Below are 15,873 nucleotides of genomic sequence, written 5' to 3'. Positions count from 1 at the left end.
TTCCAAGGAGCATTCTGGCTGTACTTCTTCCAAGACAGTTTTGTTCATTTTTCTAGCAGTCCACAGTATATTCAATGTTCTTTGCCAACACTACAATTCAAAGGAATGGCATTATTGTATTTAATTACATATTTGTTGCACCTATTTCTCTATGACATTTCCAGGCTGCTATTTTTTTATCATTGTGGTAAAGAGCACTGGTGGCATAATGGTTAAGTGCTCGGCTGCTAATCGAAAGGTCACCAGTTTGAACCCAACAGCTGCTTTGTGGGAGAAAGACGTGGCAGTCTGCTTCTGTAAAGACTTACAGCCTTGGAAGCCCTATGGGGCAGTTCTGCTTCCCCATAGGGTCAGAATCAGCTCGACGGCAACAGGTTTTTTTTGGGGGGGGTTATCTTTGTGGTGGAGTCTCTGGGTGGTGCAAACAATTAACATGCTCTGCTGCTAACCAAAAAGTTGGTGGTTCAAGTCCACCCAGAGCTGACTCGAAATAAAGACCTGATGATCTGCTTCTGAAAATCAGCCACTTAAAACCCTGTGGAGCACAGCTCTACAGTGACAGACATGGGGCTGCCGTGAGTCAGGACGGACTTGACAGAGCTGGTGGATTTTATCATTATGATACTTAATCAAGTTTAATAGAAAACATTTTAAAAATGAAGAATCTTCATGAGATTCATTCTTGAGTGTAAATTACAATAATGTGTAGAAAATATTAGTTAAAGAAAAAAAGGTTGGCTGCAAAAATTACGATATAGGCATATACTCAGAACGTTTTCTGAGATAGAGAGACACAGAGTTCTTTTTCTCCTCCCAGCATGTACACTCCCTGGTTTCTAAGCCCTTATTTAACTAAGCAAAAAAAAAAAAAAAAAAAAGGACTGGCTGAACTCAACCGCTTTGAGTAAGAAATTAATTTGATGATGCCACCAAAAAGCTGTTTTATAATTGCACAGGAGCTGGTAAAATTTAACCTTCAACTTTTCCCGAGGGACAGTGTGAGGAAGATTTTTATTAAAATTCCCAGTTTCCATAGCTTTAAGAGGCCTGACCTGCAGTGCAGTGTATTGCTGCTCATTTTATCTGATATAGGAGCCTTTCTGAGCTAGGACTGAACCTCAATAGGCCCTGACATGCCTCCTTGCACTGCTAAGAAACAAACTTTATAAACATCCCACTTTTTTTTAGGAGCTCAAGCTTTTTACTCTTACCAACATTTTTGTGTGTGTGTGGTAAAATATATTTAACATAAAATTTGCCATTTTAGCCATTTGTAAGTACACAATTTAGGGGCATTACTTATATTCACAACAATGTGCAATCATGATCGTTATCTACTTCCACATTTTTTTTGAACACCCCAAACAGAAACTGTTTACTCATTAAGCAATAACTCCTCATTTCCTGCTCCCCCAGGCCTTGGAAAAACATTGCTTTCTTTCTCTATACATTTACCTGTTCTAGATATTTCATATAAGTGGGGTTATACAGTATTTGTCCTTTTGTGTCTGGCTTATTTTACTTAGTATAATGTCTTCAAGGTTCATCCATGTTGTAGCATGTATCAGAACTTCATTTATCTTTATGGCCATTTCTCTTCATTCCAGCTTGTAACTGCATACAAACTCTTCCTTCTCCTGTAGCTCAGTTTCCCTGCAGCTCTTTATAGCTCAGCTTATATCCTCCTTGTGTCTATTTTTTCCCCCTAATTTCATAAATTGAGCATCATGTCTCAACCTGTGAAACTTGTTTTAATTGTTCCTTTCCACTGTTCCCCATATTTAGGTATAATTTAAAGTAGTTAGGGGAAAGAATTTTATGCACCAGCCTAACATTCAATGAACAAGTATATGCAAAACACTGTTGTGGGGGATCCAAAGTTGAATCAGACTCAAACTCAACCCTGATATAGTTTCAATTCATAGGAAAGATAAGATGTGAACAAAAATGAATAGAAGGGAAGAAGGTATCAGATGTCAGCAGAAAATTCCAAGGAAAATGACTTTTGCTATTCCTGTGGAGTTCAGAAAGGATCTCCTAGAAATCATTTTTAATTGAATATTATTTTTTTTTTATTGTGTAAGAAACAATGTATTTTATTTTTTTGACATCACAGCCCTGGAGTGGTTTTGCACCAAAATTAACAGAGGTTACACAGAATGCTTTATGTGTGGGAGGAGGAAGAAAGGGAAGTAACCACGAAATTAAAAAAAAAAAAAATCCTGGGTAAATCTTAGCAGCTGTTCCACTCCCACGTTAATAAAATTCACCTGGGAATTTTTAATAAGCGAACAGAAAACAAGGGGGCATGGATGGCATACTGGCAAAGAAAAGGACCAGGGGATGAAAAACAGCACAGCAACCCAAGGGCAGACCTCTCCCTCCCAGAACCAGGAGGATGTTCTGCATGGAATGTGAGGCTTGGCTAGATTTATCTCCCCAAAATAACACCATTTATTGCAACTGCCAAAGGGAAAAAGGGGAAGGACTGAGGGGTAAGCAGAATGGGGAAGTGAGCCCTAGAAGAAGAAGACGCACTTAACAGAGGAAACGGCAAAGAATCAGGGACAGTCAGAGAACCACGTGGAGGGGGATTTGTATATACAGGGAGAGACAGTGCTGAAGAGCTCTTGAACTGAGAAACAGATGTCTTAAGCTTCATTATTTTAAAAGAGAATCATTTCCCTGCTTCTCCTACCTCTCACTGAACTTATTTCCTTATTTATTTATTTATTATTATGCTTTTCATTAATACTGTGCTGGAAAAAGACTAGCAATCTCATTGGGTTGAGACCCAGCATGGATGCAGCTGTCCCCAGAGGAACGTCTGGAGTTCCCAATGGCCCCGGAACTCCCATGCTAGGAAATTCTGGGGGATTGTTTGACCATCAACCTGCGCATGTGCCAAAACACAGGTCCAGGACCCCTGACAATTTATGGCCTGAGACTTTCCCTGCAGGGAATTGTTAGTGTCTGGCTGGGCTTCTCAGATGGAGTGGGACAGATCAAACTGAGGTATGACCTTGGGCAGATCTGGGCCCATACACACTGAAGACACGCTGTTTCCCAGGGAAGTAAAGCAGTCAGGACTGCCTAGTCCTCTGGGCTTACAAAGTGCTACATCTACTGAATTTAGACACAGCTTGCTGGGATGGCAAAGAAGGTCTTCCCCTAGGAAACCCATGTCTTCTGGGAAATTTCTCTGCCCATATTAGGGACGTGGAAACTGATGTGAAGGAGACTGTACTGGAGGGAGCCCCGGGGAAACCTTGGGATACCGTTCTTGAGATACCATCAGAGATTCCTGGGACTCACGCCCTAACGTAGGATGGTCTGATATCAAATCAGGCCCAACTGGAACAATATGAGAAAATATGTTGGGTCTCAAGGAATTCAGAAATGGCAACTGGTTAAAATGAGAAAAAGGCTGGGTTATTCCCACTGGACTGAGGGTTGGCATTGGAACCATGGGGTTTAGAACTGAAACTTGAGGATTCTGTGTATTGATAGTTATGCCTGGCATGTAATTCACTGATGGCAAGTAGGGAAAAAGAGCTGAAGGGAAATCATCGTCTGAGCTGACCGTAGCCTTGATGGCATCACGGTATAATTAGGTGGAACAGGACATTGCAAACCTGGATATCGAAGGCATCATAATGGAGACTGAGTTTGGAAAAGGGTAAGCTCTGAAGGCAAAGGATATTAAAGGGAAGATTTCTGGAGATATTCACAGAAGCAGATCAATAAGCAAAACAGCAGCAGACCGCAAGACAGGGGGTGATTTAATGGAAGCAGCAGCATCTGGACCTGCCACCATGCCCACCAGGTATTATGGAATCTGATGGTATTTGAAGTTCCTTGAGGGTAAGCTCAGCAATGGTGATTAGACTGTACATGATAGGAGATTTCAGAGGACTGATGCCTGGGGAATGCACCGGGCTGCCTGCCACAGACTGAGTTAAACTGGAGGAGCTGTGTTGAGGCTAAGAGGGCTCCCGGAAGGGTTGATAGTGGTGGCATATGACTGAGGTGGCTATTAGTCCTTTGTTCAGGCCTGATTTGTTCTTGGAGATTCTGCAAGCCTTTGTTGCTGCCTGGACCCTGAGACATGGAAGGAATGGTCTGGGGCCCATGACATATTCCTGCTGAGGGTGCTCACCAAATGTCAGGGGCATCATCTTATGTTGAGAAAGAAGCATCTGTAAGCCATGAGGCATAATTCATCATCTCCTAGGGTACACTCAGCTTCACTCATCTTTTGAGGTGTCGCGTGAGAGTGAGACCCATATTGATGCTCAGATTGGCATCTTCCTTTGTGAATATTAAAGACCATGCCAAAGTCAAGTTCTCAACCAGGGCCCATCTGTAGGACATTCGTTTTGGAAAATCACCTCAGGAATCACTCAGAGGGCTTTCAACTGAGGTAAAATGAGATTATTTACTGAAAGTCTGGGATCATTCTTGTCATCTACATGCTGGGCCTTATGCCTGCCATGCTTATCCCAGGGAGGGGTGGTGGCTCATTGTTTCTCTGCCAGATGCTGTTGAGACATCTCCTCAGATAATCTTTGGGGATTTGAGCAGTGCTCCCCTCAGCCAAGGCAACTGATGACCCCTTGTCCAGGATGGGAGTTTCGATCATCTGGGATTTTTGGCACATTGTCTAGCCAACTGACTTGAGAAAGATTTACTTTGGATGCAGGGCTAAGGACATTTGGCCCTTCAGTTTCAGAGCTTATCATTCCTGCAAATCTAGAGAGGCATATCTAGCTCCCTGGCATAATGAGTAAGGGAGTCATACTCCTAGGGGTAGAGAATGTGGCCTAGTCATACTATCAGAAAATGGCTCTCTGCATGCTAGAGGTCATCTGCAACACAGGGAAAGGCCTGTGGATCACTTCCTGATGTTCACGTTCTCCATATCTTGCAGGGCACAACCTCTTGTCTTTGATTCTTTCTCTTCTCTTCATAAAACTCCTGGTGGAATTTCAGCCAAGCTATCTGCTCAGGAGTCTTATGATAGAGGTGTTCGGAAACTATGGCACAATCCCAGAAGTTCATGGAAAATGGAACCATTTCATCTGGAGAAAAGGGCATACCTCTATATTCTGGAAGGACAAATGGTATTCCCACATCTGTCTGAGGCCTAGGTATTTTATCTAAGTTTTGGGATTGAGATACCATAGCCTTTATTGACCTTTCTGATTTCTTCTGAGGCCCATGTAATACCCCAGGATCCTGCTGGGGTCTCCCATTTTGTGCTCCTATGAATTATTTTCTCATTGGGGAAAAGCATATACTGGGTATCTCTGATGGTGCAGTGGTTAAGAGCTTGGCTGGTAATCAAAAAGCTGGCAGTTCGGATCTACCAGCCATTCCTTGGACAGCTCTACTCTGTCGTATAGGGTCACTATGAGTCAGAATCGACTTGACTACAACAGGTTTGGTTTTTGTTTTGGATATCTCTGAGAGTTTGTAAGGTGTATTCCTGATGCTCCGGCTGCTCCTGAAATAGTCTATCAGGATTCTCTCCCCGAGTGAGTGGGGAGGAGGTGGGAATTAAAACTGTAAAAGAGCTATTGCTCCTCTAGGAAACAGGGATCTCTGCTTGGCTTTAGGGCATCATATCTGGCCTATTGCTGCCTAGGCACAGTACAGTGGAGCTGGCAGGTCTGCCTATAGAGAGAATCAGTTTGTTTTCTACCCCAGAACTAAGCCAATCTAGGTGACACTGGGGAGCAGTAGGTTTTGTTGCTGATGCCAGAACATGTAAAGTGGGCTGCAGTTTGTTATTCAGGGAAGAATTCTGGTTCTGGTTGTTTGGAGCTGGGGACTCTTCTGGGAGAAGTTTCAGGTTATCCAAAGGCAGTTATCTGTGTGTTCAGAGGGGATGTGCTTTTGCCCTACTGTTAAGAGTGTTATGAGGGGACCAAGATGGCTGACTAGGCAGAAGCTTCCAATGAACCCTCTTCAACAAAGACCCCCCCCAAAAAAGTGAATCGATTATATATATGACAAACTACAAACCCTGACCATCAAACACAGAACTAAGGAATCGACCTGAGTGACAGGGGAGTGAGAAATGGTGCAGAAACAGTGACTAGTAGCTGAGCCTGTGCAGTGCCTCAGCTCTGATTCCTTGGTGCTGCTTTCTGGCACAAATGCGGTGGGGCTGATGGTGGTTTCCTGAGACACGGCAAGCACGGATGCAGCCCTAACCGCCTGGGGCAATCTCTGCAGGGATCCAGCCAGTGCACACAGTCTACACATGCCTCTGGAATCTGAGATAAAACAGTACACAGCTCTCAACACAAGATAAGTGATTTTGTCTACTTTGCTACTATCTGTCTGATACCTCCCCTCCCTGCCCCAGCTGGCTTCATTAACATTTGAATTCCCTGGATCTGAGAGAGAAGTGCCGTGCTTTTTCTGACCCATTCTCCTGGCCTGGGAGAAGTATCAAATAAGCAAACTTTCCTGAATCCCCTAAACTGGAAGAGCAGAGCAGAAGCAGTTCCAGTCCAGGCATAAGAGATCCACAGACTTTGGCTTTCACCCCTACAGGTAGCCAGGAGGCTATTATGATGCAAGACAAATCTACTAGAGGTCTGACTATCATTGTTTCAGCTGAGCGGTGGAGAGGCAGGTTTTGGAGGTCCGATACTGCTCTACCTACCAAACAGAGCCCTTACCTACCCATAACAGGGTCCTGAGGGCTGAGGCTCCATCCACACCACCTAGCCACCTGCAAAAGGGGTCTGAGGATAATGGTGCCTACCAGTCTTTACAGGTATAAGCATTGGGTGCCTAGGGTACAGCTGCAGATTCCACCCACCAGAGTGCTCTAGAGAACAGAGACACTACTTCCTCACTGACACTTGGGGGAAGGCTGTCAGCACCCTGCCTTCCTCAGGGTGTGACCCCGGCTGCTACCAGAGACCAGTGCATACAACCATTGCCAGTACTCCTCTAAGATAGTAGGTGAAAGCCTACAGCACACACTAGAGGACCGACTATCAGGACACCTGAGCGGATTCTATTTAAGAGTAGTGAATGGACTCATAGGTTCATATCCCTGATAACAGCTCTAACCATCTGGTTACAGGACATTAGTGACTCAAAGGCTCCGATAATCAAGTTAGTGCACTCTAGTAGCCTATCTGGGTATATTGAAACAAAACAAAACAAGAAGACAGGACTCAGTAAGCAAATATAAAATAAATTATTACAATAACTTATAGATGGCTTGGATACAGCAGTCAAAATCAAATCACATCAAGAAGCAGACCATGATTGCTTTTACAAACCCCCAAAACAAAGAATCAAGATCTCTTCCAGATGAAGATATATTCCTGGAATTGCCAGATGTAGAATACAAAACATTAATATACAGAATGCTTCAAGACATGAGGGATGACATCAGAAATGAAATCAGGCAATGTACAGAAAAAGCTAAAGAACACACAGATAAAGCAGTTGAAGAAATTAAAAAGATTATTCAAGAACATAATGAAAAATTTAATAAGCTGCAACAATCCACAGAGAGACAGTATTCAGAAATTCAAAAGATTAACAATAAAATTAGAGAATTAGACAACTCACTAGGAAGTCAGAGGAGAAGAATTGAGGAATTGGAAAACAGAATTGGGGAGATGGAGGATAAGGCAATTGGCACCAATATATTTGAAGAAAAATCAGGTAACAGATTTAAAAAAGCGAAGAAACCCTAAGAGTCATGTGGGACTTTATCAAGAAGAATAACTTGTGTGTGATTGGAATTCCAGAACAGGGAGGGATAATAGAAAATACAGAGAGAATTATTGAGGATTTGTTGGCAGAAAACTTCCCTGACATCGTGAAAGATGACAGGATATCTATCCAAGATGCTCATAGAACTCCATACAAGGTAGATCCCAAAAGAAAATCACCAAGACATATTATCATCAAACTTGCCAAAACCAAAGATAAAGTTTTCAAAGCAGCCAGGGATAAATGAAAACTCACCTACAAAGTAGAATCAATAAGTTCAGACTACTCGGCAGAAACCATGCAGGCAAGAAGGCAATGGGATGACATATAGAGAGCATTGAAGGAGAAAAAGTGCCAGCCAAGAATCATATGTCCAGCAAAACTCTCTCTCAAATATGAAGGCAAAGTTAAGTCATTTACAGATAAACACAAGCTTAGGGAATTTGCAAAAACCAAACCAAAGCAACAAGAATTACTAAAGGAAATTCTTTGGTTAGAAAATCAATAATATCAGATATCAACACAACACAAGGACACAGAGAAGAGCATACTGATAGGCAAATCACAAAAATAAATAAGATTAATTTTAAAAAAAGCTCAAATCAGGGAATCACTAATGTCATTGTGTAAAAGATGACAATAATCAATAAAAAGGGACTAAATATAGGAAACATAGATCTTCCATATGGAAAGGAAATCAAGGCGATATAGGGAGATACAAGTTAGGTTTATACTTAGAAAAATAGGGGTAAATATTAAGGTAACCACAAAGAAGAAGAATAATCCCATACTTCAAAATAAAAACCAAGATAAACATAAAGACTCAGCAAGAACAAATTCAACTACAATGAAAATGAGGAACACACAGTTTACAAAGAAAAACTTCTCAGCACAAAAAAGTAAGTGGAAAAATGAAATTGTCAACAACACAAAAAAAAAGGCATCAAAATGACAGCAATAAACTCATACTTATCCATAACTACACTGAATGCAAATAGACTAAATGAACCAATAAAGAGACAGACAGTAGCAGATTGGATAAAAAAATATAATCCAGCTATATGCCACCTACAAGAGACACACTTTAGACTCAGAGACACAAACAAACTAAAACTCAAAGGATGGAAAAATATACATCAAGCAAACAACAATCAAAAACAAGCAGGAGTGGCAATATTAATTTCTGACAAAATAGGCTTTAAAGTTATATCCACCACAAAGGATAAAGAAGGCATTATATAATGATTAAAGGGACAATTTACCAGGAAGATATAACCATATTAAATATTTATGCATGCAATGACATGGCTGCAAGATACATAAAAACAAACTCTAACAGCATTGAAAAGTAAGATAGACAGCTCCACAATTATAGTAGGAGACTTCAACACACCACTTTCGGTGAAGGACAGTACATTCAAAAGAAGCGCAATAAAGATACAGGTGATCTAAATGCCATAATAAACCAACTTGACCTCATAGACGTATACAGAACACTCCACCCAACAGCTGCAAAGTACTTTCTTTTCTAGTGCACATGGATCATTCTCTAGAATAGATCACATATTAGGTCATAAAGCAAGCCTCTGCAGAATGCAAAACAACAAAATATTACCAAGCATCTTCTCAGACTATAAGGCCATAAAAGTAGAAATCAATAACAGAAAAACCAGGGAAAAGAAATCAAATACTTGGAAATTGAACATTAACCTGCTCAGAAAAGACTGGGTTATAGAAGGCATTAAGGAGGGAATAAAGAAATTCATAGAATCCCAGAAGAATGAAAACACTTCCTATCAGAACCTTTGGGACACAGGCAAAGCAGTGCTCAGAGGTCAATTTATATCAACAAAAGCACACATACAAAAAGAAGATAGAGCCAAAATCAAAGGACTGCTCATAGAACTTGAACAAATAGAAAGAGAGCAACAAAAGAAACCCACAGGCACCGGGAGAAAACAAATAATAAAAATTAGAGCAGAATTCAATGAATTAGGGAAAAGAACAACAATTGAAAGAGTTAACAAGGCCAAAAGCTGGTTCATTGAAAAAATTAACAAAATTGAGAAACCATTGGCCAGGCTGACAAAAGAAAAACAGGAAAGGAAACAAATAACCCAAATAAGAAATGAGATGGGTGATATCACAACAGACCCAACTGAAATTAAAACAATCGTATCAGATTTCTACAAAAATTGTAATGTAACAAATTTGAAAACCTTGAAGAAATGGTTGAATTCCTAGAAAGACACTATCTACCTAGACTAACACAAATAGAGGCAGAACAACTAAATAGGCCCATAACAAAAAAAGAGATTGAAAAGGTAATCAAAAAACTCCCAACAAAAAAAAAGCCCTGGCCCTGACGGCTTCGCCCCAGAGTTCTAACAGACTTTCAGAGAAGAGGTAACACCATTACTACTAAAGGTATTTCAGAGCATAGAAAACAACAGAATACTCTCAAACTCATTCTACGAAGCCAGCATATGCCTGGTACCAAAACCAGGTAATGACATCACAAAAAAAGAAAATTACAGACCTATATCCCTCATGAACTTAGATGCAAAAATCCTCAACAAAATTCTAGCCAATAGAATTCAACAACACATCAAAAAAATAATTCACCATGACTAAGTGGGATGCAGGGATGCAGGGATGGTTCAACATTAGAAAAACTATTAATGTAATCCACCATATAAATAAAACAAAAGACAAGAACCACATGATTTTATCAATTGATGCAGAAAAGGCATTTGACAAAGTTCAACACCCATTCATGATAAAAACTTTCAGCAAAATAGGAATAGAAGGAAAATTCCTCAACAGAATAAAGGGCATTTATGCAAAGTCAACATCCAACATCATTCTAATGGAGAGATTCTGAAAGCATTCCCCTTGAGAACAGGAACCAGGCAAGGATGCGCCTTATCACCACTCTTATCCAACATTGTGCTAGAGGTCCTAGCCAGAGAAATTCGGCTAGATAAAGAAAAAAAGAGCATCCAGATTGGTAAGGAAGAAGTAAACGTATCTCTATTTGCAGATGACATGACCTTATACACAGAAAACCCTAAAGAATCCTCAAGAAAACTACTAAAACCAATAGAAGAGTTCAGCAGAGTATCAGGATAAAAGATAAACATACAAAAATCAGTTGGATTCCTCTACACCAACAAAAAGAACATCAAAGAGGAAATCACCAAATCAATGCCATTTACAGTAGCCCCCAAGAAGATAAAATACTTAGGAATAAATCTTACCAGAGACATAAAACACCTATACAAAGAAAACTACAAGACACTACTGCAAGAAACCAAAAGAGACCTACATAAGTGGAAAAACATACCTTGCTCATGGATAGGAAGACTTAACATTGTAAAAATGTCTGTTCTACCAAAAGCCATCTACAGATACAATGCAATTCCAATCCAAATTCCAATGACATTTTTTAAGGAGTTGGAGAAAGACATCACCAACATCATATGGAAGGGCAAGAGAACCCAGATAAGTAAAGCATTACTGAAAAAGAAGAACCAAAGTGGGAAGCCTCACTCTACCTGATTTTAGAACCTATTATACCACCGTAGTAGTCAAAATAGCCTGGTACTGGTACAACAACAGATACATAGACCAATGGAACAGAATTTAGAATCCAGACATAAATCCATCCACATATGAGCAGTTGATATTTGATAAAGTCCCAAAGTCAGTTAATTGGGGAAAAGACAGTCTTTTTAACAAATGCTGCTGGCATAACTGGATATCCATTTGCAAAAAAATGAAACAAGACCCATACCTCACACCATGCACACAAATGAATTCAAAATGGATCAAAGACCTAAATATAAACTCTAAAATGATAAAGATCATGGAAGAAAAATAAGGATGTTAGGAGCCCTAATACATGGCATAAACAGTATACAAAACATTACTAAAAATGCAGAAGAGAAACCAGATAACTGGGAGCTCCTAAAAATCAAACACCTATGCTCAACCAAAGACTTTACCAAAAGAGTAAAAAGACTACCTGCAGACTGGGAAAAAGTTTTTAGCTATGACATTTCGGATCAGCTCCTGATCTCTAAAATTACAGGATTCTGCAAAAACTCAACTACAAAAAGACAAATAACCCAACTAAAAAATGGGCAAAGGAGATGAACAGATACTTCACTAAAGAAGATGTTCAGGCTGCTAACAGATACATGAGGAAATGGTCACAATCATTAGCCATTAGAGAAATGCAAATGAAAACTACAATGAGATTTCATTTCACTTCAACAAGGCTGGCATTAATCCAAAAAACACATAATAATAAATGTTGGAGAGGTTGTGGAGAGACTGGAACACTTATACACTGCTGGTGGGAATATCAAATGGTACAACCACTTTGGAAATTGATTTAGCGCTTTCTTAAAAAAACTAGCAATAGAACTACCACATGATCCAGCAATCTCACTCCTTGGAATATATCTTAGAAAAACAAGAACCTTTACATAAACAGATATATGCACACCCATGTTCATTGCAGCCCTGTTTATAATAGCAAAAAGTTGGAAGCAACCAAGGTGCCCATCAACGGATGAATGGATAAATAATATTCACACAGTGGAATACTATGCATCGGTAAAGAACAATGATGAATCCATGAAACATTTCATAACATGAAGAACTCTGGAAGACATTATGCTGAGTGAAATCAGTCAGTTGCAAAAGGACAAATACTGTATGAGACCACTGTTATAAGAACTGGAGAAATAGTTTAAACAGAGAAGAAAATATTCTTTGATGGTTATGAAAGTGTGGAGGGAGGGAGGGTGGGAGGGAGAAGGGTATTCACTAATTAGATAGTAGATAAGAACTATTTTAGGTGAAGGGAAAGATAACACACAGTACAGGAGAGGTCAGCACAACTGAACTAAACCAACAGCAAAGAAGTTTCCTGAATAATCTGAATGCTTTGAAGGCCAGCAAAGAAGGGGTGGGGGTTTGGGGACCATGGTTTCAGGGGACATCTAAGTCAATTGGCATAATAAAAACTATTAAGAAAACATTCTGCATCCCACTTTGAAGAGTGGCATCTGGGGTCTTAAATGCTAGCAAGCAGCCATCTAAGATGCATCAATTGGTCTCAGCCCAACAGGAGCAGGTTTGAAGAACACCAAAGATGCAAGGTTAATTATGAGCCTAAGAGACACGAAGGACCACATAAACCAGAGAGTAGATCAGCCTGAGGCCAGAAGAACTAGACAGTGCCCAGACTCAACTGATGACTTCCCTGACAGGGAATACAACAGAGAACCCCTGAGGGAGCAGGAGAGCAGTGGGATGCAGACCCCAAATTCTCATAAAAAGACCAAACTTAATGGTCATACTGGGACGAGAAGGACCCCGGAGGCCATGGTCCCCAGACCTTCAGTTAGCCCAAGACAGGAACCATTACCAAAGCCAACTCTTCAGACAGGGATTGGACTGGAATATGGGTTGGAAAATGATACAGGTGAAGAAGGAGGTTCTGGATCAAGTAGACACATGAGACTATGTGGGCAGCTCCTGTCTGGGGGGGGGGGGCGGAGATAAGAAGGCAGAGGAGGCCAGAAGTTACCAGAATGGACACATGGAGAGAGAGTGGAGGGAAGAACTGTGCTATTTCATTAGAGGGAGAACAATTAGGAGTGTATAGCGAGGTGTATGTAAATTCTTGTATGACAGACTGACATGATTTATAAACTTTCACTTAAAGCACAATAAAAATATATTTAAAAAAAAAGTTATGAATGTGAAAATAAACTACAGTTTAACCTGGCCCTTCAATACAGCTTCTGAAGTTTGAAAACAAGTACACCACTTTGGCTGGAGTCTTCTCAGGAGGCATGATCTCTGGGCAATGTCTAGCCACGGGAAGGTGTTGAAGACCTGGGAACTGCAGAATTTGACAGGATCATGCAGTGTGGTGTGAGCTAGAGATACTGGGGCTTTATGTTATCAGCAGAATTACATTCCTTAGTCCAGGATCTCTCTAACCAAAGGCGTTGATGGGAATACTTCACTCCTCAGCAACATCTCCAGGCCAACTCTTTAGCCCGTGCTCCCACCTGGGCTAGGGGGTGCTTTAGCAGTATGGCTCCCACACTTCAGGCCACAGAGGAATGGCTGGCTAGCGACCATGTTTATCCTAATTGGAGGATTTGGAAACCAGCTGGAGAATTGAGGTTTCCACATGGGAAACTCATGCAGGGGGTGGGGAATGATCCATCACCTCCTGTTTTGACTCTGTGTTTCCAGAGGGAGAGTTCCTCATTTGAGGATTATTGGAAATCATTGATTGAACTGCTGAGCTCACAGTTACCAACTGCGTTCCCCTTGGGGGTGCAGCAGAGACAGCTGTGGAGGACAGTGGTCATGGTCCTGCTTGCTTCATGCTGGCCACCTGTATGCGTGTTCCTATCTGATTTTCTCTGTTGTGGAAGTGGGTCCTGCAGCTTCCGCATTCTCTGGGTGTGCCTCCTGCTGCCAAAGGAAAACCTCACATCTTCAGAGCACACAATACAAGGGTTATGACATTGCAAGGCTAATCCTGGAGGTGAGTTCAGGAACCCCTTTCTCAAAGGCAGCCCTTATCTTTCAAGATGTTCAATTTTCTATCTTTTCTACGTTGGAACACAGAAGAACTTCTCAAAGATGATCTCTGTCTCCCAAACAGAAATGAATTTCTAGGTCATAATTGAGCTGACACGAGCTAACCCTACATTCAATCCCAGGAGGTTGGGAGAGAAGAGAAGGAGGAAGAAGAGAAACGGCACAGAGAGGGGAGGGAACATTGGTCCAAGGCCGGCACCGGCTGTTAGGGTGGAGCAGGTCTTATAGTGTTTTAACCAGTGGACAGGACCATGCAAATAAAACATATGGGAAGTAGTCTGGGAAAGGTAAGTTGGGACAAAGTATAATGGTTGGGGCAAAATATAGCAAAGCCTAAAAAGCTAAATTACAAATTTGAATTTTTGATAGAGTCAGGAACCCCTGAAAATTTCTGAGCCTGGAAGAATATGATCGTGACTTGGTTTTAGAATGATTTACTCTCCCATCATAATTTAATTGAAGGAGAGAGTCAGGATGCTTTCAGAGGCAAACAACAGAATACCAAACTAAAAAACTAAGATGGTTTATTATCCCATGTAACAATAGAGACTTATCATCCCATATAACAAGAAGTCCTTCAGCTCTAAAGAGAGATTCAGTTGTTTTTCACAAAGCATTGGTAATATATGAGGCTCAGGGATTGTCTGAGAGTGTTGAGAGAGAATATGTAGATTAAATTAAAAAAAAAAACTCCAATAATGGAGACTTGTTGTTGTTTTTGTTGTGGTTCGGTGCCATCAAGTCGGTTCCAACCCATAGCAATCCTATGTACAACAGAACAAAACGTTGCCCTGTCCTCCACCATTCTCACAATCGTTGTTATGCTTAAGCCTATTGTTGCAGCCACTGTGTTAATCTATCTCACTGAGGGTATTCCTCTTTCTCACCCACCCTCTACTTTACCAAGCATGAAGTCTTTCTGATCCCTCCTGACATGTCCAAAGTATGGAAGACCCAGTCTTGCCATCCTTGCTTCTAAGGAGCATTCTGGTTGTACTTCCTCCAAGGCAGATTTGTTCCTTCTTTTGGCAGTCCATGGGATATTCAATATTCTTCTCCAACGCCAAAATTCAAAGGTGTCAGTTCTTCTTCCGTCTTCCTTATTCATTGTCCAGCTTTCACATGCATACGATGTGACTGAAAATACCATGCCTTGGCTCTGGCACACCTTAGTCTTCAAGGTGGCACCTTTGCTTTTCAACACTTAAAGAGGTCTTTCACAGCAGATTTGCCCAGTACAAAGCATCTTTTGATTTCTTGACTGCTGCTTCCATGGCTGTTGACTGTGAATCCAAATAAAATGAAACCCTTGACAACTTCAATCTTTTCTCCCTTTATCATGATGTTGCTCATTGGTCCAGTTGTGAGGATTTTTGTTTTTTTTTTATGTTGAGGTGTAATCCCTTCTGAAGGCTGTGGTCTTTGATTTTCATCAGCAAGTGCTTCAAGTCCTTCTCACTTTCAGCAAGGAAGGTTGTGTCATCTGCA

The 15,873-nt window shown here is 40.9% G+C and overlaps 1 pseudogene; it reads right to left on the bottom strand.

Annotated features, from left to right (window-relative positions):
- Nucleotides 1-2,726: 2,726 nt before the first annotated feature.
- On the bottom strand, nucleotides 2,727-14,068 carry LOC126066516 (B-cell CLL/lymphoma 9 protein-like; annotated as a pseudogene).
- Nucleotides 14,069-15,873: the final 1,805 nt, after the last annotated feature.

Source organism: Elephas maximus, chromosome 2 (genome assembly GCF_024166365.1).
Source record: "Elephas maximus indicus isolate mEleMax1 chromosome 2, mEleMax1 primary haplotype, whole genome shotgun sequence".
NCBI classification, from domain to species: Eukaryota; Metazoa; Chordata; class Mammalia; order Proboscidea; family Elephantidae; genus Elephas; species Elephas maximus.
This window is presented reverse-complemented; position numbering and strand designations above follow the sequence as displayed.